This window comes from Haliotis cracherodii, unplaced genomic scaffold (assembly GCF_022045235.1).
Source record: "Haliotis cracherodii isolate W230 unplaced genomic scaffold, xgHalCrac1.p SCAF_1, whole genome shotgun sequence".
Lineage (NCBI taxonomy): Eukaryota > Metazoa > Mollusca > Gastropoda > Lepetellida > Haliotidae > Haliotis > Haliotis cracherodii.
In genome coordinates this window covers 7490383-7512984 of record NW_027266264.1, presented here as the reverse complement: position 1 = coordinate 7512984, position 22602 = coordinate 7490383, and the positions used below count along the sequence as shown (strand labels likewise).

Sequence of the window (22602 nt, the reverse complement as noted above, 5' to 3'; positions counted from 1 at the left end):
GGGTTTGTTGCTTTTATTCATTATTAAGATGTATGGCACCCTAATACCTCCAAAGAGTTGAGCTTTTCTGGTGGTGACCCATGTTTGGACTAGCTACATTCAGCAGCCATTGTGGACAACCAATCCTCATTTTAACTGCCTTTTACTAACAGCACTCCCGTGATCTCCCCTTGGTGTAGCAAACATCAGAGACCATAAGATATTTAATAGTCTCTGTAAACATAGATATTATGTTGTCTGTGTTTTAATGTACAATCTAAGGTTGGTAAGATCTGTACAGCAAGGTCTAGTTGATGAAGGCTCTGAATCAAACAAGAATGGTGTTGACAGAATATAATCTTAGTGAATATAATTTTCATAACAGATCCTGGCATGTCTAAGAGACACACAACTTGTAGCACCTAAGACTAAGGTTAGAATGACAACACCAACAACTGAAAACAATATTAACAAATCCTGTGTTGAACAATTCAAATCAATTATGCGTATGTCATGCAAACAATCACTTGTGAAACTATGTACAGTGCACATGGATAAATAATCTTAAAAAATGCCTTGAGTTAATAAGCAAATATATTTATTCTTTGTGGTTGTTATTTTTTATCTAATTAAGTAGTGTTGAGTAAAGATTATGAAAGGGTATAAAGAAATGTCTTAAAAAATCTCATTATTAACTCACTGGATAATGGAAATAGACATTTGTAAAAATTTGCTGTTACATGTATTTAAAATTTGGAAATTACAAGATTTCCTATCAAACTTCATGAAATATTGATGCAATCATTCCCATGCTCCAATCATATCAACTTAATCATGCTTTAACTGTAGCCAAACCTATCAAAACTAATCCACATCACACAATAAAATATGTGTGAAATAATTTTTTATGGCTATTACTTTCTGATTGCCAAAGACAGAAATCCAACAATCTTGTGCAGATAACAGGATTTGTTTTGGACTGAACTTCTTTCATTAGCAGAGAAAATACGTCTTTCACATCATTTTTGGAAATTCTAATGCCACTTGGCATGTTGTCACATTGAATGATAAACAACATGAAATGAATAAACTGAGATAATTTCTCCATGCATAGCAATGGGAGGACACTTGCACACAGTCAGATAGTGAAGGGCCACACAGTCTCAAGAATGATGTGGTCATATCAAAAGAAACCTAAACCTAGATTTCAATGAATATCAGGAATTGACAGTTTTTTGTTTTAAAACAACTGTTCAACTTAAAGGGAGACCATTGACAATAATTTTTACATTTTTTGATGATCAGGGATTGGTGAAATAGATTGAGAAAACTGCCATCCATTTGATTGCTGTAGTAAAATGTAGGTCTCCCCATTCATATCTGATGAATGGAATGCGGCTCACATTTTCCATTACTGACTATATAGAAAAAGACAAAAACTCTTCTCAATATCTAAACATTGTCAGTCATGTTTTGTTGGTTTGTTTGTTTGTTGTTTAACACAGCACTTAGCAATATTCCAGCTAAATATCCAGCGGTTTGTAAGTAATCGAGTCTGGACCAGACAATCCAGTGTTTGACATCATGAGCATCAATCCCCGTTATTGGGATACAATAACATGCATCAACCAAGTCAGAGAGTCTGACCACCCGATCCTGTTTGTTGCCTTGTCCGACAAGCATAGTCGCCTTTTACAGCAAGCATGGGTTGCTGAAGACCTATTCTACCCCAAATCTTCTGAGCCTAACTATTATGGTCTGCTTTAAAAGTATTGGGTGTTTTTGTTTCAACATTATCCCCTCCGAGGTTATCATTTCCCAATTCTGTCAATGATACTGGAGTGCCTAGAGCCAACTGGTGTAGAAGGCTTCCTCCTGATGGTGTAAAAAGTACTTCACAGCAGAAATGATGCCATTGTCATTTTCATTTTGCTTGTCAGTTAGATATTTGTTCAAGTATGGTAAGAGGTCGAAATGTGATGGTTCCAAATTTGGTGAATACAAAGGGTGTTCTACGACTTCAGATACACAGCCAAGCATTGCAGTCACAGCAGACAACAAACTTGTGCTCAGGCACATTGTCCTGGTAGAACAACACACCTTTAACAAGTTTTCCTTGGCATTTATCTGGTAGCCTTGATATTCTCATGCAGTTGCCTTAGCAGATAAGCAAAATATTGGTCACTATTAATTTGACCTTTTGGGTGGTCGTCCACCAGTAAGATTCCTCTGGAATCCCAGAAAACCAAAGCCATCCCCTAGCCAGATGATGGAAGTGACTTTGCCTTCTTCTTTGAGGGAGATGGTGGATCTTTCTACAGCTTTGACTGTTGTTTAGTCTCTGGCTGACAGACACCTACTCTATTGACTATGCGATGTGAAGTGAGTAGCTTATCATCAATAACCATATCATGCATTTTATCAACATTTTCCTCAGTGGTGTCAGTTGAAGGTCTTTCTTATCTTGGATCAACTATTAGGATCTCCTCCTCCTTGAACTCACTGCCCACCTCTTAACAGAAGCACCATCATCTCATGAAGTTGACACCATATCCTTCATGACAGCCTGATAGCCAAGTTTGTCCATTTTCACCAACATACCTAGTCACTTTGATGCCTGCAGAAATATGCTGCCTGGTTGGGTAGTTTGTCTAAATGCTGCCAGTAAGCATGTACAATATTGTACTTAATACATGCAAACTGTTAAGTATGTGCCATGCATCCTTCATAAGCTCAGAACCTTTTAGACACCCCTTTTAACATACCTATCTAGCTGAACACGGTTTTACTGTAAAATAATACTAATGCATTCACCTATACCAGGCTTATAATGCATTCATCTGTGTGTTCTAGCCACAATGCATTCACCTATTTCAGGCACCAGGCATTCACCTGCTGATGTTCAATTAATTAATCAACTTTAATGCAAAGACAGTGAATACATCCACACAAGTTGAGTTTGCAAAGACTGCTGTCATGATTTTGTGTACAATAAGCAGTTTTTCAGCTGCAATGTAAATAAACAGCATGTCTAATAATTACTTAAGGATCCTTGAATGAAAAATGAAAACAAACACTCTTCATAACATGCAGATCTTTTTCTAACTTCATAGAAAGTTTTCAAATGTAATGCTATGGCTGACAGACCGTCAACATTCTCACTATTTCACAGATCAAATATTTGAGAAGCATGTGATACGAAAACCAGCAGGGACACATGTCTTGTCATATCTTTGAAACCTGATTCACTGTAAACCCATTACGCTCCTTCTTCATTATGTACATATGTATCTATCCAACATGTATCAAACTTAATCTAAACAAATCATGTGTGGGGACTATTTGAAATCCAGAGTGATATGTCCTTGCCTTAAGAAGCCCCCTTCATCACAGCAGCCTCCAATCTGGTAGTTCCCTACTCTCAAACCCTGATAGCTTCATGTTTTTACAGCATCGACATAATTGGCTGATTGCATGGCAGGACATGCTGAAAGACGATGACGAGTTTATAATGTACAAGGCTGCATTAAGCTGACAGTGACAGTGACATTACTGTATTTATCCTAATAACGCAAACACTCAAAATATACTTCAAGAATTGACGTAATATGTACGGTAAAGGACAAGAGGATAAGTCAGTGTTAATATTTAATGTCAGTGCCAGAGAATATTCAGTCTTGATTATGTGCCATATATATTATATTTTATAATGAAATTAAAGTGTCAAATATTCTTAAAGTGAAACACAACACTAGTCTCTGAGAAAATGGCATCACAAGTCAGTATCTGGTGTGTCCGCCATGTGCATTGATGACTGCCGTGCAACGTCGATACATGGAATGGATGAGGCGGTTGATGAAGGCCATATACACTTGAGCCCACACTCTGAGGAACGCCTGACAAAGTTTAGCTGCAGTTGTTGGCCTTGGTAGAACGTCATTTGTCTGTCTTTGAATCTTGTCCCACAGGTGCTCAATGGGATTTAAATTGGGACAGGTGAGGGCAGGTGACTGCATCGTTCTGATGCCATTCTCCTGGAAGAAGTCTCTTGTTGCAATCCCAGAGTGGGCACAGGCTTTATCATGCTGAAACTCCTGGTTGCGGCGACGCGCCAAATGAGGTATGGCGTGTTGTCTCAAGACTTGATCAATGTACCGAGCTGCTGTGATGCCACTGCCTCTAACTGGACCGATGTTCTGGAAGACCACAGGGCTGATCCTCTGTGCAAAGCCAATTCCACCCATACACCATGATGCTCGGATCACCCCCTTAGTCTCTCTCAACAACACAAGCATCCGAATAATATTCCCCACAGCGTCGCCAGACTCTCTCTCCGCCATCTGCTGTTGAGATACATCTGAAGAGGACTCTTCTCCACTGCTGGTGGCACCAATGTTGGTGCTGTGTTGCCCACTGGAGACGGGGTGGTGTCAGAATGGGTCCTCGGTGTGGCCTTTGAGAGTGGAGGTGTCTGCTCGTCAATCGGCGACGCATGTTGTCCGCACTAATGTGTCGCTGGTGTGTCCCCGTGGTCTGTCGAGCAGTTTCCGCAGCAGTAACAAAGCGATCTTGAAGATGCTGTCGCATCTTGGTCTTCCACTACATGTTCAGACATCTGTAGTGTTGGTGGTCTGGTACCATTGCTGGAAACTGTATATGGTCCTTACGTGGACTTGAAATGCATTGGCTATTTGCCGGGCGGTTTGTCCAGTTTGCAATCGTCCAAGGGCTTTGTGTCACTGATTTCTTGTCAATCTTGGCATGTGGTAGCAATTCAATAACGAATGAATGTTATCAAGTCTGGATGGATTTTTATAGGGCAAGAAATGGGGGAACGCATGTGCATTTCAATTTGCATTGAACTCACGTGCATCGGGTTACCATGACCATTGCCGTGATGCATTTGGGCGATGGGTTTTATTGTCATCTGCTTTGTTTTTTATCATCAAATTTCATTTTCCTGGACAAGGTAATGTTAAATTTTAGAAACTGTGACAAAAATTATCCAGATATTTAAATGACAACTTTTCATGCAATGTTACTTGGGGTGACGTTTCTTTTGCGGTTCAGTATATTATATCACATATAATTAAACTGAAAATAATGAATACACTGTGCCACATTTTTCAAATTGGAGCCAGCTAAATAAATGATGCAAACAAAAGTTGAGAAATCTTCATACCTACAAATTCCATATAATACTATCAACCAGCGATATTCAAATATATTTTACAACATCATGAAATACACTAAACAAATTGAACAGACGAAATTATCAAACACTGCAGTATTCATAATACCAGTATTTTCTAATTTGATAAACAACCAAAGTTGCTGATATCTGTGTTTAACAGTCATATTACTAGAAGATTTACGGTACAAGGAATCTTGTGAGGAGGGACAAAAACTGCAACCTTAACACTATCATTACTGCCGGATAGATGTCAGGATGTGCTCATCTATCGACAAGAGACTGCTTCTCCATATTCCTTTCTATGATCTACAGTGCTGACCCGTTTCTTTTCATTAATCTATCCATAAAACCATACACATGGATATCCGGTTATTTGAGTTTAACTGGAACTACCAGGTATAAGAAAACAATCTGATGACTCATGATAATGATACTGATGTTCCAATGAACCTTATAAAAGGTAAACACACATAATGTTACTATGTGACAAAAAATACAAGTGACAAAGCGCTTCCCATAATCATAAAAAAACTCTGATGAAAGCAGAGTCCGTAGCATAATTCCAACGATATCATGAGCATGTGTTAATGAATCACTACCAGTGATTATACCCGTGTTTGCGAAAAGGTCAATGTATTCTTCCCCCTGGTGGCACCCATCATAAACACATGCAAAGGCAAGTCAATTGTTCAGATGAGCAAACACAGGAACAAGTAAAAAAATCCTTTTTGTCACTGATGCTAGAAATTTGGAAATCTATCTACCTTAAAACATGAATACTGTAATCCTTATCAACAATTTGTTATGGGTCATATGATGCTCTTTGAAATCTTAATAGAATAAGAAGGCTAGATTGTACCTCAAACATAGTAATATGTAGACACCAAAGCTGCTCGAACATGTCTTGACATAAGGGAAAGTTGACTACTGGAAAGTTGAAATCCTTGAGTTCTTCAGCCTTGTGTATATTTTTTTCTCACTAATTCCAGAACTCTAGAAAACTATCTCATCAGCTTTCTTAAAAACACAAGTGTAAACTAATATTTAACAAAACTTCTTTTTTCACAATATTTGGAAAAGTTATTCTCCTGACTTGTTTACTATCCTATGATTCACCAATACATTTTTATCTGCATTTTTTTACATGGATATATGAGGAAACACCTTTATCTGCAAAACAAATGCAGCTTAAACACCTCCACAATATCTAAAAAAGACAGTGTCTGTATGTATGGTTTATGAATCTATTTTTTACTCAAGATGTCTTTTTTTATACTGACAGATATTCAATTCTAGATCTGGGTTTATTTCCCCAGAAAGGAAGTAATAGATTATTATCATTGTTCTTGAAGAAGTTGAAAACCAGCATTCCCGTAGGAATTGTACTCAAATGGTATTCTGTTCACAAGTCACATCCTGTCTGAGTATTCAAGCTACTGGCTAAAAATCCACATCCCAACATGCGGTTCTATGCTGTCTTTCTCTCAAACATTTCTAAAAAGACACACTATGATCTTAACAGGTGCTTGTTTTCAGCATGGTAAAAGTGACCACTTTTCCCTATTTATAATAGTAACAATGCCCATTAAACAAAATAAACCTGTTTGATAATTACATCTTCTTTCAGGTAAGTGGTTTGATGATTCGAACTTTACATTACAGATGTACTGTATTATACTATTCAACATTTGCTAAGGACCACCCTTTGACTAAAGATGACTATTTTGATCCCCAGCAAATTTTGAGTAGCATATATATATTTTTTATTAAGGGCAGTCCGAATTAGAGATTGATCATATATCACTCATTGTAATATTGTTATTTATAAATGATAATAAATTACACCAAAAGAAGTTACATACTTGTACAGATTCACTCTTCAAGCCGAAGGCCCAGGTTCAATACTCGGCATTGGTACAATATGTGAAGACCATTTATGGTATGGCCAACCAAATAATTGCTTGTATCTAACTAAGTAGCATAAACCCAACTCACACACTTGTAATTACTACATACAAAACAGAAAGAAACTTTCAACACAAACTACCGTATTTTCTTGAGTATAGTGTGCACCCATGTATAATGCGCACCCCCCTCTAGCGGGTTCAATATTTTGGAAAAAAAGAAATTTGAATATTATGCGCAGAAAAAAATTACACCGTACCCTTTCAGCGAAGTCTGGCAAACGAACGGGTGCTGAGAAACTTCATCAATACAAATTTTCGAAATTTGAGATAAAAAATCACCAGACATGTTTATTTAACGTTTAAATAGTATTTATTGTTCTGCTAGGCATTGTTTTATATCTAGGGATTAGGATTACCTTGTGTATTTTCTCGTAAAATAAGCCGGGAACAGCAATCAGCTGTACACACGTTTTCTTGGAATCGACCGGTGATTCGGTCAAGACACACCCAATGATATAACTTTATAGGATTTTTAATGCAAGGATCGGCAACAATTGTATCTGAAACAGACAGTGTAATTACATGATTATTTTGCGTACTTCAGTATGGATTTGTTGACATGGTATTTCCGGTGTTTCGTGCTCACCGTAATGTCTTTCCATGGGGGAAAAAAAACATCCAAACTCATAATTCGTGTATAATGCGCACCCCCATCTACACAGCTGTGTTTTTTCGAAAAAAAGTGCGCACTATACTCAAGAAAATACGGTACTGTAATGTCCCAAATGGGATTTTCCATTGAGCTCATTGATCAGATTACAAGCAGTTAATATAATAAACTATGGGAAACAATATCATTTATCAATTGCCTCTTGGAATATACTTGGAAATAATGTGACATTATTTCTGAAATTTTAATGAATGTCAATTGTGTTTTTTCTATAAGTATCAGACATCTTGTATTTCATTTTTGAATGATGTTTATAACATATGCACCAGAAAACCTTTATCTGGAAGATATGTCAGTTTAATGTTTGTTTGTTTGTTGTTTAACGCTGCACTCAGCGATATTCCTGCAATATGACAGCTGGCTGTAAATAATGTCTGGACCACACAATCCAGTGATTGATATCATGAGCAGATATTGTGATGAAATTCAAGGATTATTGTTAGGGCTAATCAAATTCCAACCTGTGTTGTCTTCTGAACTGCACATTACAAATTGCAGTCATAATGACAAATAATTGGAGGAGGTAAGTGACAAAGGGTTTAAAATGCACAGTAAGCAACTTCACAGCTATATACAATTGGCAATCATTTGAAGTGGCCTTGAGTATTGAAACCAATGGCTCCACCATGTTTTAACAAGGGAAACATTGATAACTAAGAGTGGCTACACTAATACCCCCAATACTTTCATACTGACAGGAACCACCTCCCTGGTCTAGTGGTAGTGTCCACCCTGCAAGCGGAAGGATCGGGATCCATCAAAAGATGGTACTTGTTGTTGCGCTGTCTGGCACTCGGCATTAAGGGGATAAAACAAGGACTGGTCGGCTCTGAGTCAGTATACTGTGTCTGTTTAGGGTATTCATTTTAAACTGCGGCATGGTATCTCAGTGGGCTAGCACCAGCATCAGTCCGGACTAGTATTAGCACCCCCCAAAAAAACACACATGCACATGTAGAGGCCATAAAATTTCTGAGTCCCGTGATGGGATTCGAACCACGGACCTTCTGAACCGAGGTCTGATGCCTTGTCCACATGACTAAAGAGGTTAACCCTGTCAGCAAGCTGACAAGGTGAGGATGTCATCTGTGGAACGAGTCCACGCCCTGCTACACACACACACACATGATGTTAAACCCCATTTCACCTCTTTCATACTGAACAGTGTTTCAGTATAGCATGCATGTCAGCTTGATGTGGGTCTAGCGGCCAAAAAATTTCTGTGTCCCGTGATGGGATTCAACCTTCTGATCAGAAGTCGAACGCCTCGTCCACATGGCCAAAGAGGTTAACCCCGTCAGCAAGCTGACAAGGTAAGGATGTCATCTGTGGGATGACTCCACGCCCTGCTACATGGGAGAAAAGCACAAGGTGTTGCACATCTCAGATATTGACCACATTGCTGAAACCCATGGCCACAGGTCTGGTAACTGACAAACCTACTGACAAACCTACAAACATTATCAGGTCAAACTTCATTTGAAGTCATGATCACAGGTTTCTGGCCCACAGAAGGGAAGCAACTCCGTATGGATTCAATTTTGCCTCAGAAGTATGTCACATTAACCAAACGAAGGACTCACTTAAAATCCTGCTACACTGTCAGATGATAATGAACAATAACATTAGACAGTCAGATGACCTGAAACCTTGTATTAAATAACACACATCCAAACTGATCATGCTTGTGCACAGATACCCGAATGAGCAGCACAGGACAACATGAACAATGACAGGCACATCAAGGAAGAAGCCTCATCACAATCTTGCTGGTGGCTTGAGAAGAGTTCTGGGAAAGCTTTCTCGACATCTGTCACATTTAATTTCATGACACAAGTGTTATCTAAGACATTGTATCATCCTTATTAACCTCTGTGCCATCTGAAGTCATACATATGTAGTGGTCCGATATCATAACTAACCAACAAGGTTCATTTTTAGAAGATTGTGATATCGTGTCCTTTCAATAGTGACTGATTGATCAAATTGGATCTGAAGGTCCTGTGTGGTCGGTGGATATAAAATATAAAAGACATTGCAGATTTTGTCCTTGTTATTTAAATCATGATATGAATACGTTACCATATTTTCAATGTTCAAGAAACTGGTATTGATCATTCTCATTAAAACAAGATCTTGGTTCTTGCTACTGTAGCAGGGCGTGGAGTCATCCAACAGATGACATCCTTACCTTGTCAGCTTGCTGACGGGGTTAACCTCTTTGGTCATGTGGACAAGGCGTCTGACCTCGGATCAGAAGGTCCGTGGTTTGAATCCCATCATGGGACTCGGAAATTTTATGGCCGCTACACTACCACTTAACTAATATCTGAGGACATCCCATTATCAGTCAGAACGACCTTTTAACCGAGCAAGAAGAGTGTCTCAAAATCATCATCTATCTGTGGTCTGGGATAAACATTTACACAAAAAAGGCTTTGCAAAGCCCGTAAGACATACTACTACACAATCTCGGCCATCTATCAGACATTCATTTGTTCAGTTTTCAAATTGTTCAATGCGTTGTCTGGCATGTAAGTCACCAGTTTGAAACGTGTGTCATATAGTTTAAGAAGGCTGCTTTCTGATTGGCTAATGTTGACTTCTTGTTAGTCATTTTGTTGGTCGGTCAAGGTTCGAGGAAAGCCAGTCTGACATGACCTGTAATGGGATGTCCTCAGATGTTTGTTTAGTGGTAGCGAGCACTAAGATCTGATATATCAATGAGATTGGGTTTTGACACTCCTACACATTAAAGTATTGTAGATATCACTTATGATGAACATGTAAGCAATGTTGTTGTAACTGTGAAAATATTAAGAAAAACAAGCAAAATAAGATATGTATGTAAAATCCCCAAAGAAAGGGGAGTAGACATGAGTGACAGCATCAAGATTAAACTTAATGATTCCTTCTATACTTAAACTTTTTCTATACTTCCCAATCAAGTTAATTACTGAAACTACTATTTCAACAGACAGTAATTTTCATTTGATTGTAATGTCACATATAAATGTATTTAAAAAAATATAAAATTATGAAATTTCGACAACAAAATACAAAAATATGATGTTCAATGTTTTGTTTGTTTGTTGACACCACACTCTGCCACATTCCAGCTATGGGACACCTGCCTGTAAATATTTGAGACTGTGCCAGACAAATCAGTTACTGATATCATGTGCAATGTCCCATACTGTCAGGGAACGAGGTTTTAGAATCAGCCAAGTCACAGAGAACCCAGTCAACCAGGAAGCCCCCACCAGGTTGTATGATGTATGATATATGACATCTGGTATGCGCATGAAGATACCGTATGGAAATAATGCAAAAATATGTGAAAACAAGGACTCAAGGAACCCTGATGTGGTTTGACCAGACCAAGGTCAGAAGCTGAGGTCCGCTCAGAACGCAGAAAGGGATGGTCGGAGCCTCGGGTCCTTGTTTTTGCATATTAACCTTGTCAAGAGGAATCATTCATTTTGTTTTAACCAAAATTCACTTTCAAGTTTATGAAGTCTTTAAACCATCCATTGTGTTGTTACAGTAACTTAGCTCCGAACTGTAAAATGCTTGTACCAGACGCCATCTTGTTTTCTAGCAGACGAGTCAGTATTCATCATGTGACAGGTCAATATTCGAGGTCAGTGTCACATGATTTGTGGGTCGACATTGAAATGTAGTGTTTCGTCACATGGTACACATGAACCAATGGACTTGCAAGATTCTTAATAGAGGTATAAGAACAGGAAATAAGGAACGTTTGTGTGATAGTCCAAAACCCCTAATTTCCTTTGAAGATAGTCCAACTTGTTGATTTAGAAATTCGAAAATATATTTGTCCAAATTCATGCATTGGAAAGTGAAGCAGTATGCAAAGTTTCAAGAAGAAGAATTGAATTGTTTAGACAAACCCCAGAAACAAAAATGGAAAAAAATGTGAAGGAAAAATGGACGGATCCCATTGCTAAATCCCCTGCCAATCTGCCAATCCCCTGGCAATTCCCTAAGCATGGGATATGTTTCCATGGTAGCTCCGACATCTCTTGAGACTGTTTGTTTTTTTGTTGTTTCACTCCACAATCCGAAATATTCCAGCTATATGAGGGCGGTCTGTAAGTAATCAAGTCTGGACCAGACAGTCCAGTGATTGACATCATGAGCATCGACCTACGCAATTGTGATACAATGACATGCATCAACCATGTCAGCAAGCCTGACCACCAGATCCAGTTACTCACCACTTACAGCAAGCATAGTCGACTTTTACGACAAGCATGGGTTGCTGAAGACCTATTCTACCCCAGATCTTCACGGGTCCTCTGGAGACTGAAAGGACTGCTGGCATGACAACAAATTGTGGCTGGGACCGATGAAGGTAATAAGCCAATTCTCCCACTTTAGTGATAACTGAATCACCAAATCACTTTCCCAGGACCAATTTATGCCATTCACATAAAGTTATACATAAAATAGGACATATTGGAATTAGAAATGGCTTAAAATTAAACCATTACGTGTAATAGAAATATATTTTTGAAAGATACAGGAATACAACAACATAACCGAAATTTGATTGTTCTTTAACCAAGAGTTCACATGTTTAGAGAAATCACTGTCATTCTGTCCATGGCATGAACAAACTTCACCTTCTCACTGTTTAATTTCAACAGACACTGTTTTAGTTGCTGATATAGTTCACAGCTGAAGATAAATGACCTTCACACCTCTGGAGACATTTTCTAAAAGAATCTTATCACCCTTATCATTGGTGTGGCTATTAATGTGGCTGTAAAGGGATGTGATTATGTTATCTTTTGATCCCCAAGAATGATCAGTCAATATCGGAGATTGGATGTATTACAAAGATCAGCTCCTATTTCTTTGTATACTGTTTGGTGATCAGGGGATTTCTGAGAAGGAAGAGATAGGCTTTCACACTACAGACAATTTATGTGGTGAAAATATATTTGAATTACTGATAAGGACCATGAGATAAATATTTTAGTTCTCAACACTATTGTTGAAAATCAGAGCATTCAAAGGGGTTTTCACTGTGGCAGTGTTCTTGCGAACCTGGACATAGGTGTATGTTGATGAGTGAATGTGTGGGTAAGTGCATGTGTTGGTAGATGCATGTGTGGGTTAGTGCATGTGTTGATGGATGCGTGTAGGGCTTAGTGATTAGGTCAATGGGTGCATGTGTGGGTTTGTGATTAGGTCAGTGGGTGCATGTGTGGGTTTGTGATTAGGTCAATGAGTGCATGTGTGGGTTAGTGCATGTGTTGATGGGTGCATGTGTGGGTTAGTGCATGTGTTGATGGGTGCATCTGTGGGTTAGTGCATGTGTTGATGGGTGCATGTGTGGGTTAGTGCATGTGTTGATGGGTGCATGTGTGGGTTAGTGCATGTGTTGATGGGTGCATGTGTGGGTTAGTGCATGTGTTGGTGGGTGCATGTGTGGGTTAGTGCATGTGTTGATGGGTGCATGTGTGGGTTAGTGCATGTGTTGGTGGGTGCATGTGTGGGTTAATGCATGTGTTGATGGGTGCATGTGTGGGTTAGTGCATATGTTGATGGGTGCATGTGTGGGTTAGTGCATGTGCTGGTGGGTGCATGTGTGGGTTAGTGCATGTGTTGATGGGTGCATGTGTGGGTTAGTGCATGTGTTGATGGGTGCATGTGTGGGTTAGTGCATGTGTTGGTGGGTGCATGTGTGGGTTAGTGCATGTGTTGATCGGTGCATGTAGGGCTAAGTGATTAGGTCAATGGTGGCATGTGTTGATGGGTGCATGTGTGGGTTAGTGCATGTGTTGATCGGTGCATGTAGGGCTAAGTGATTAGGTCAATGGTGGCATGTGTTGATGGGTGCATGTGTGGGTTAGTGCATGGGTTGATGGTGCATGCAGGGCTAAGTGATTAGGTCAATGGTGGCATGTGTTGATGGGTGCATGTGTGGGTTAGTGCATGGGTTGATGGTGCATGCAGGGCTAAGTGATTAGGTCAATGGGTGCATGTGTGGGTTAGTGCATGTGTTGATGGGTGAATGTAGGGCTAAATGATTAGGTCAATGGTGGCATGTGTTGTTTGGTGCATGTGTGGGTTAGTTGGTAACTGCAAACAGATTCTTGCAAGGGTCACTCAACAAATTGTTCCTTAATTTTCTTGAAATGTGGATTAATTTATGAAGCCAATTTTTGACATCACCTGATGGATGGAGAACTGCTCAAAGTGGTCCAAAACAAAATTGTATCAGTCCCATCTGATGTACAAGTTCTTTGTTTATTAAATTATGTTTTTTACCTTCTTTCAATGCATATCTATATATTAATATATAATATATCTACTATATATCCCTTTTGGAGATTCCTATTATTAAATAAAATAATTGCTGATACTGATGACCAGATTTCGCTCTGTAGGCCACACAGAATTGTTTAACAATATCCTAGAACAATTACTGTATGTAGATGTAGAAGCAGATCCAGGATTTTGAAAGAGGGATGCACATAATACGGAAGTGTCAAGTGACTTCCCATGGGGAACCCCTGCACGTCCCCTCTGGACCCCCTCCCCAATACACCCATCCTGCCAGTGATATGATGCAGGCAAATATTTTGTTTATCATTACATTGGGATTGGATTGTATTGATAATGCATTGACTTAATTATCTTCATTGTCATTGAAAAGTTGTTCATAGAGTAGCTAGATGTTGTAGAAGTTGTTTCACAAAGCACCTTTAGTCAGGATAAGGATCAAGGTTACCATGTCAGCTCTATCTTGTAATGCTAACTAACAGTGTTAAGGTAGATGGGTGAAAGTCTTCCTGAACTTCATGACCTGACTATTCCAGTTATCCATAAAGTTTTGTTTGTTTGTTTGTTGTTTTACGACGCGCTCAGCAATATACCAGCTATATGACGTCTGTCTGTAAATTATCTGTAATAATGGACCAGACAATCCAGTGACTGACATCATGTGCATCGATCCACTCATTTGGGATCGATGACATGCATCAACCAAGTCAGCGAGCCTGACCACCCGATCCCGTTAGTCGCCATTTACGACAAGCATAGTTGCCTTTAAAGGGAAACATGGGTTGCTGAAGACCTATTCTACCCAGGATCTTCATGGGTCTGTTATCCTTAAAAGGTCACAGTGGGGGTCTTGCAATATGAGAATCAATTATGATTAATTTTTCATAAAAATGCATGGGTTCAAGACATCAGCAGGTTACATATTTGTCATAGTGACTGTGCAGTGTTTTTGATAACCAGTAGCAGCATCCAGACATGTCATGACATGGACACCAAGAATAGGCTGAAAGTAGTGTACCTATGTTGGGATTCAAACACTTTAACCACTGGGCTACCTTTACTAATAACAAACCTCTTTTACATGGGGTAATCTCAAGGTGTGCATGACCTATTCATTCCTTTCATAGTGCACTGGGTACAGGCACTTTGCCATGGAAAATGAGGGCAACTGCATTGGGACTTTTCTTTTTGGCTGATATCATTGTTGGCAAATATGTTTTTCTATCTCGATAACGTCTTTTAACAAATACCCTCTATGAACATACATCTATATGTGGCTTTTGTAAATTAACATTCATAAAAATTAACATTGAGGATGTCAGAGATAATCTCATGTGTAGATTCAGATTCTTATACACATATGTAAATTATACACACTTACAACAACTTGGCAGTCATGCAAGTCAAATGGCAACATTATATGTCTCAAGAGATTATGGTTATGTGATAATTCAAACAAATTTGACAGACTCCATGTAAATACGATCAGACTTGCTGACAGCAATTTGTCAAGAAATATGTAATGGCAACTTCACGACAAAACCCGATGTCAGTGTTTTGCAGGGTGCACTTAGACGCTCATCACTTGTGTAATTACGGTCTTCGGTGATGGAAATATTTTGACATGCATTGAACATAAGAAGAACACAGTATCACGTTGGGGATGACAGATAGGCCTGGTTCTGGGGAAAGAACAACATTGGTTGGTTTGTGTAAGCTAATGGGGTCTCTCATGGTCCATGGCGTATCACATTTAGGGTACAAACAAAAATGTGATGGTTGTATGTACGAGGTTTGTCAAGTCTTAGAAACACAGCAATGTGTGTGCAGAGGCAAAACAGAGTCATCTAATCTGCATCAGCATGTGTAAGGGTGTACCGAAACAGCTTATCATTTTGCCATACATTGTCATACACCATCAAACGATCTTACTATGACAGATATTTATGGATGTTACATTATATTTTAGATCTGTTTTCATATTGTTTTATTCCAATTTGCATCTTTATGAATCTTTTAGTTTCTAATCATATTATAGCAATGACTATGAATACATGCTTAATATAGTATCCATATGATGTAAAATATTGTCAATAAATCTGTTTCGGACGGCTGGGTTTGATTCCTTAACAATTATTAATTGTGTGTGTTATCCTATTTTCTGCAATTCTGATTGGCTGACATGGAATAAAAATTGATGGTTACTTTTCGATAACTGAAGAAAATCTGAGAGGGACAGAACTACTCCAAACATTTGGCTGCTAACGACCAGCAGCGTTTGCTAGGGACCAAGCAGAATACCCACAAGGGAATATTATATTGTTTCAGAAGGTGTGAACTTTCACACTACATGTTTATGCAAAGTTTGCAATTAATTCCATTTAATCATGGAAGACTGCAGATAAATCAACTGTGATTAGAAATTAATAGTTAAGTTGATTCAAATTTAAATTCAGTACAGTAAACTACGGTTATAACAAACTCAAAAGGGCCACTAAATTTAGTTCGTAATAACCGTAGTTCGTTATAAGCAGCATACAGCACATATACAACAATGGCTTGGACTAAAAAATAAGTTTGATATATCGGTCAGTTCGTTATAAGCATGTTCGTTATAAACATAGTTTACTGTACCTCTAAATTTTTAAATTCAAAACCTCACACTGTAATTGTTTTCAGACCACTTAAGCTGAAAGGACAGATGGCTTCTCTCCTAATCATACTCAGATGACTCAAGGGTTTCTACTTGTCAGGTGCATACTTATCATACTTAGATCTGAGCTTCCCGAGATGATCATGTGTCATCTTGGGATATGAGTGTTCCCCCATTTTATCAGGTCTTTCACAGATAATCCTGGGTCTTGTCAAGACTTTACATGGTCACTGTGAAATTATCTTGGGTCTTACATTAGTCGTTGTCACACATTACTGATGTATAGTTAAAGGCATCACAGAATTACTGGAACATTGTCAGGCTAATGCAAATTTCAGATAGTGCCTTCAGGGCTACCAATGACAAACAATGTTACAATGCTGACCAGGAAAGCTCATACAACACACACAGTTTTATGTACAAAAGGGTCACAGAATTGCAATACTATATAAATATATATATATATTCTATATTTAAATAGGTTGATAAGAACATAAGTGTAGGTTTATAAGAATATATGTAAATGTAGGTTTACAAGAACATATGTAAATGTAGGTTTACAAGAACATATGTAAATGTAGGTTTACAAGAACATATGTAAATGTAGGTTACAAGAACATATGTAAATTATGTAGGTTTACAAGAACATATGTAAATGATGTAGGTTTACAAGAACATATGTAAATGATGTAGGTTTATAAGAACTGATATAAATGGAGGTTTACAAGAACATATGTAAATGTAGGTTTACAAGAACATATGTAAATGATGTAGGTTTATAAGAACTGATATAAATGTAGGTTTATAAGAATATATGTAAATGTAGGTTTATAAGAATATATGTAAATGTAAGTTTATAAGAATGTATGTAAAGGTAGGTTTACAAGAACATATGTAAATGTAGGTTAATAAGAACGCAATAAATGTAGATTCATAAGAACACATATAAATGTAGATTTATAAGAACACATATAATGTGGGTTGATAAGAACACATATAATGTGGGTTCACAAGAACAGATATAAATCTGTAAGTTTATTTTAAGAACACATAAATGTTGGTTCCCTTGATTTTTCTGTAGTGACCATGACCTCATTCTCATAACTGAAAAGATTAATGATGAAATATGAAGAAAACCGGTCCCTAAGATATCTTACCCATCATATTTAGTAAATGTATATATTCTAATGGAGCCCTCAGCGAGTATCAGTCACATGCATTATCAAGAGATTTACATGAAATCTTCCAAATCAGTAACTCAGAGTCCCCAGATCCCCCTGCAAGACTTGAACCTTCTATACATGAGAATATCCCACAAAGATTAATAATTGAAGTTGGCACATACATATATATACCTAGAGGTTTAAATACATGTATATCAAGATTATGTACTCATTCTTTGAATAAGGTCGAAGATGAATATTAAGTTTTGTTAGTTTGCTGGAAATACGATGAAATTAGAAAACAATATTTGGAACAACAATATTATGTACATCCAAATCAAGATAAGTTGAATCTCATTAATGTCATGTACCAACAACAAAATAACTCGAAACGTTTCATTGTTTTTATATCATGCTTGTTATCAAGAAATTCTTCAGTGTAAACTCCAATACTGATTCTGTTGTGTGTACATTATGTACCATGGGCCTCTGACCCAACACGATCACAGATATACACTTGCATATATCTCCACAAGACTTGCATGTATGACAAGAGGGATGACTTCAACTTTCCAATTGTCAACTTTACCTTCATGTCGAGCAATATTCCAGCAACTCCAGCCCTTGGTGTCTACATTTCACAACTTCTGAGATACAATCGAGCATACTCTTTCTACCAAGATTTCAAAGAGCATCATATGACACTGGCTCAGAAGTTGTTTGATCAAGGTTAAGGCATTCAAGGCCTCATTAAAGCTCTCAAAACTTTTTTGGGTAGACATGTGGAGGATATTTCAAATTTGACGCATCAGTGACAAAAATTATGTCTGATGCAATTCCCTATTTAGACTTGTACCATATGTTCCCGTGTTATTCAGGAGAATTGACTTGCCTTTACATGTGTTTGTGATGGGTGCCCCGGTTGGGCAGGATATGCTCACCTATTCACAAACACTTTGTATCATCACTATTTGATAGTGATTCACAAACACATACCATGATGAAGTCGGAGTCGTACAATCGACTCTGCTTTTAGCAGAGATTTCTATTGAATATGAAAAGGTTTTGGTGGCTGTTATTATTTTGTAAAACATTGATACATGGAAGCATGGACACTTATTTAGGGTCCATGATGGAAGCTACTACAAGAACTACAGTAAGTAAGTGAGTGAGTGATTATTGCTTAAAGCTGAATCAGCAAATTTGCAGCTACTCTTTGCACATTAAGTAGAGACATGAATCGTACAAGAACGATGAATCACATATAAAGGTAATGAAATGCCTGTCTGTCTATAAGGGTGTGGTCACAGTTTTATTATCACATCTCATTACACAACAGGTGTTTGTATTAATCAATGTTTTCGCACAAGGTATTACAAATGGCACATTTTCACTCAAATATATCAAGATCCTTTGGTGATATATTAGTGTTTCTCGTTATTCATATATTCAATATGATTGCAAGGGATTAAGCAGCCCTGAATACAATAAATAATGTGAAAAGCATAAAATATGTGCAAGGGAGAATGCCAAGAAGGATTCATTCATGTTTTTAACCTGGATTCATGTTAAGGTGATCATTAGGTCTTATTTGCAAAACAGATGTTTTTTGGATGAATTAACAAATTCATCAACATGTATTGCAATGGAATGCCTGTGGTGGTGACGTGTGTGTGTGTGTGTGTGTGTGTGTGTGTGTGTGTGTGTGTGTGTGTGTGTGTGTGTGTGTGTGTTGATGCTATGACCTTGACCTTGACCTTGACACTGACATGACATTCAAATAATATGACAAAATGCATAACACTTCAAAATATCTGCAGGAAATAAAATTTGGAGCAAATGGCAAAATACTTAAAGCATTACCTTTACTTTGACCCTGAACTTAGATTGCATTTTCCTTTTCGAATAAGGCAGAATACAAACTAGGATGACCTTGACTTATCAATGCGTCAAATAGATGTCCCATCGCAATAATGGAGATATGCATCATGCATCCTTCATATGTCCAAGCACCACATGGTGTAAGAAAACAAATTCAGGCAGAACCTTAAAGCATCCCTATTTACATGGAATTAAATAGTTCTTAGCTCAACTCATATGGATATCCTGAGTAGCAGACTGTCAAATGATGTTTAAATATTAACCTTCTCTTAAACAGATTTGCCTGAAATAATTGTATAGATGATGGTAGTGTCTAGAAGTTGGTGTTTCTCATAGTTAGCCCATGCTTGCCGGAAAAGGCGACTATGCTTGTCTTAAGAGGTAACTTACAGGATCGGGTTGTCATGCTTGCTGACTTGGTTGATGCATGTCATCATATCCCAAATGCTAGATCGATGCTCATGATGTCATTTACTGGATTGTCTGATACAGACTCATTTATTTACAGGCCCCCCTCATATAGCTGGAATATTGTGGAGTGCCGTGTTAAACAACAAACAAACAATATGGAGACACTCATGCAGAACTGCAATGTTTTCAATGACAAAGATAATCATAATCATATATATATATATATATATGACATCATATAAGGGTACATTCAAATAGCATTTTATAATCTGTAGTATCAATAAGAGAGAGTAGACTTCTGGATTTGAGCTTCAAGAGATGTTTTGGTATAAATGTCATTACACTCATCATAGTGTGATCCACAACTAGGTCAGCTAAGATTACATTACAGACAGAGATCAGGAACAAAAACAAGGAAGGGGGGGGAGGGATGAGGATGAAGGGAATTGGATGAAATGTGTGTAACAATTCATATTTTTGTGTTCATATATTTTTTTTAACTGCATTTCCACATTGAAAGTATATATTTTTTTTAACTGCATTTCCACATTGAAAGTACAAAGAAATACATTAGTTATCAGCATCACCTTGTTATCAGTTATCTCTGTTATCAGTCTTCATCATAAAAAGCAACAATGAAAAAAGACATTTTTAACTTTCCATGTTTGGACATTAAAAGCAACAAGGATAGGTACTATGTTTGTAAACCATAAAGATAACACAATTTTAAGTATAATGAAACAAGCTCTTACAGTCTTCCTGAGGTAACATGGTTCTGAGATATCCTCAGATAAAACACAATAGAATCTTTGATGACACTCTTCCAAGGCAACCTTAAAACAGAATGTCCATGTATCCTTTCCTGTCAAGCATGAAGATACAGAATTTACCATCACCTCTCAGTTGAAAAGGAAAATAACAAGAAGCTTTTAGTCTTATTAACTCTTTCCGTGTTGGTTCTAAAGTATGGGAAAGAATTGCAATGAAGCCTAAGTCATTCTAATAATATCATTTCACTAATAGCATTAGAGAGGTGTTCTGTATGCTCAGCTCATTGTGATCTCCCACAAGTTATAGGCGCAAGGAGCATGTTGTTTTCTTATAATGGCTTTTGTTGCTCATCATGATTTGAGAACAATTTTGCTTTATAACTAAACCTTTTATCCTGTTTCTATTCTAGGTTTTATTGAACATGCACCATGATGCTGCTTATCCATTCAAAGTAAATAGGGTTAGGAAGTCATTGATGAAATTTAATCTTATCAGTATTCACACCAGGATCAAAGGGAATATTTTGTAACATTGTCATGAGAGTGTTTTCTTTGTTTAGGATTGTCAATTAGAGCAGGGTATTATCCAGGTTGCCAATTCCTGATGAGGTATGTCAAAATTGTGGTTAGATACATCATTTGTAACTCTGTGAGGAGGCTGTTTTCAAGGAGGTTTGTTAAACTATGTGTGATGTCAATCAATGTTGTTTGTTGGCTGAACTGGATGACAATTAGTTTAAAGAGTTAGGAAACACATTTGTGTGTGTAACAGGATAAGAAAATCAGAGATAATGTAATGTGTGTACTTATATTGTGCTAGGCTCCAAACACCGAAGGTGCAAGCTCAAAGCGCTAACATTATTACACAGATCAATGGATAAGTGTGCACTCAGTTTTCATTCTAAGCTCTCTGAGGATATACAACCTATGCGGCCTTGCCAGGCACTAGAAGGTTAACAGTCACAATATCAACTCATCCTGCCGGGTACCCAACTTACTACTGGGTGAACAGAGGCATATTTCGAAACAAAGTCATCTACCCAAAGAGACACATGCTACATGTGCTTTAGTGTGGGGTAGGACCAAAGCCCTAGAAACTCTCGGAGTAAAGCTGCCTAACGTGGTCACCCATTCAACAATTCAGATAATTTGTGACCAGTGCCCTGTGCACAGTACCATTCTACTGATATCAAAAGAGGTATGAAAGGTCCAGGGGTCCATGGCGCTGTTCACATAAATATAACCATAAACATAAGAAATTTCAGCCAAATGCAGGGTCCATTTTATCATTTCAACTACATCATAAGCATGTGTTTATGAATCACTGTCAAATAGTGATGATACAAGGTGTTCACGAAAAGGTGAGGAATGTTGCAAGGATGATGATGATGATGATGATGATGATGCAGGCATTTGGGATATGATGACATGCGTCAACCAGGCAGCGACCCTGACCATCCAACCCCATTAGCCACTTCTTATGACAAGCATAGTCGCCTTTTACGGCAAGCATGTGTTGATGAAGACCTATTCTACCCCAGACCGTGCAATTTGGCCCAGATAATGATACTTGATACTTATATTGGTTTCTTTCAG

General features: G+C 37.9%; 1 protein-coding gene across 1 annotated transcript in view; it reads right to left on the bottom strand.

Moving 5' to 3' along the window:
* LOC139471922 (neurotrimin-like) overlaps positions 1-22602 on the bottom strand; it is a 342678-nt gene that overhangs the window by 284605 nt on the left and 35471 nt on the right. The window lies entirely within an intron of this gene.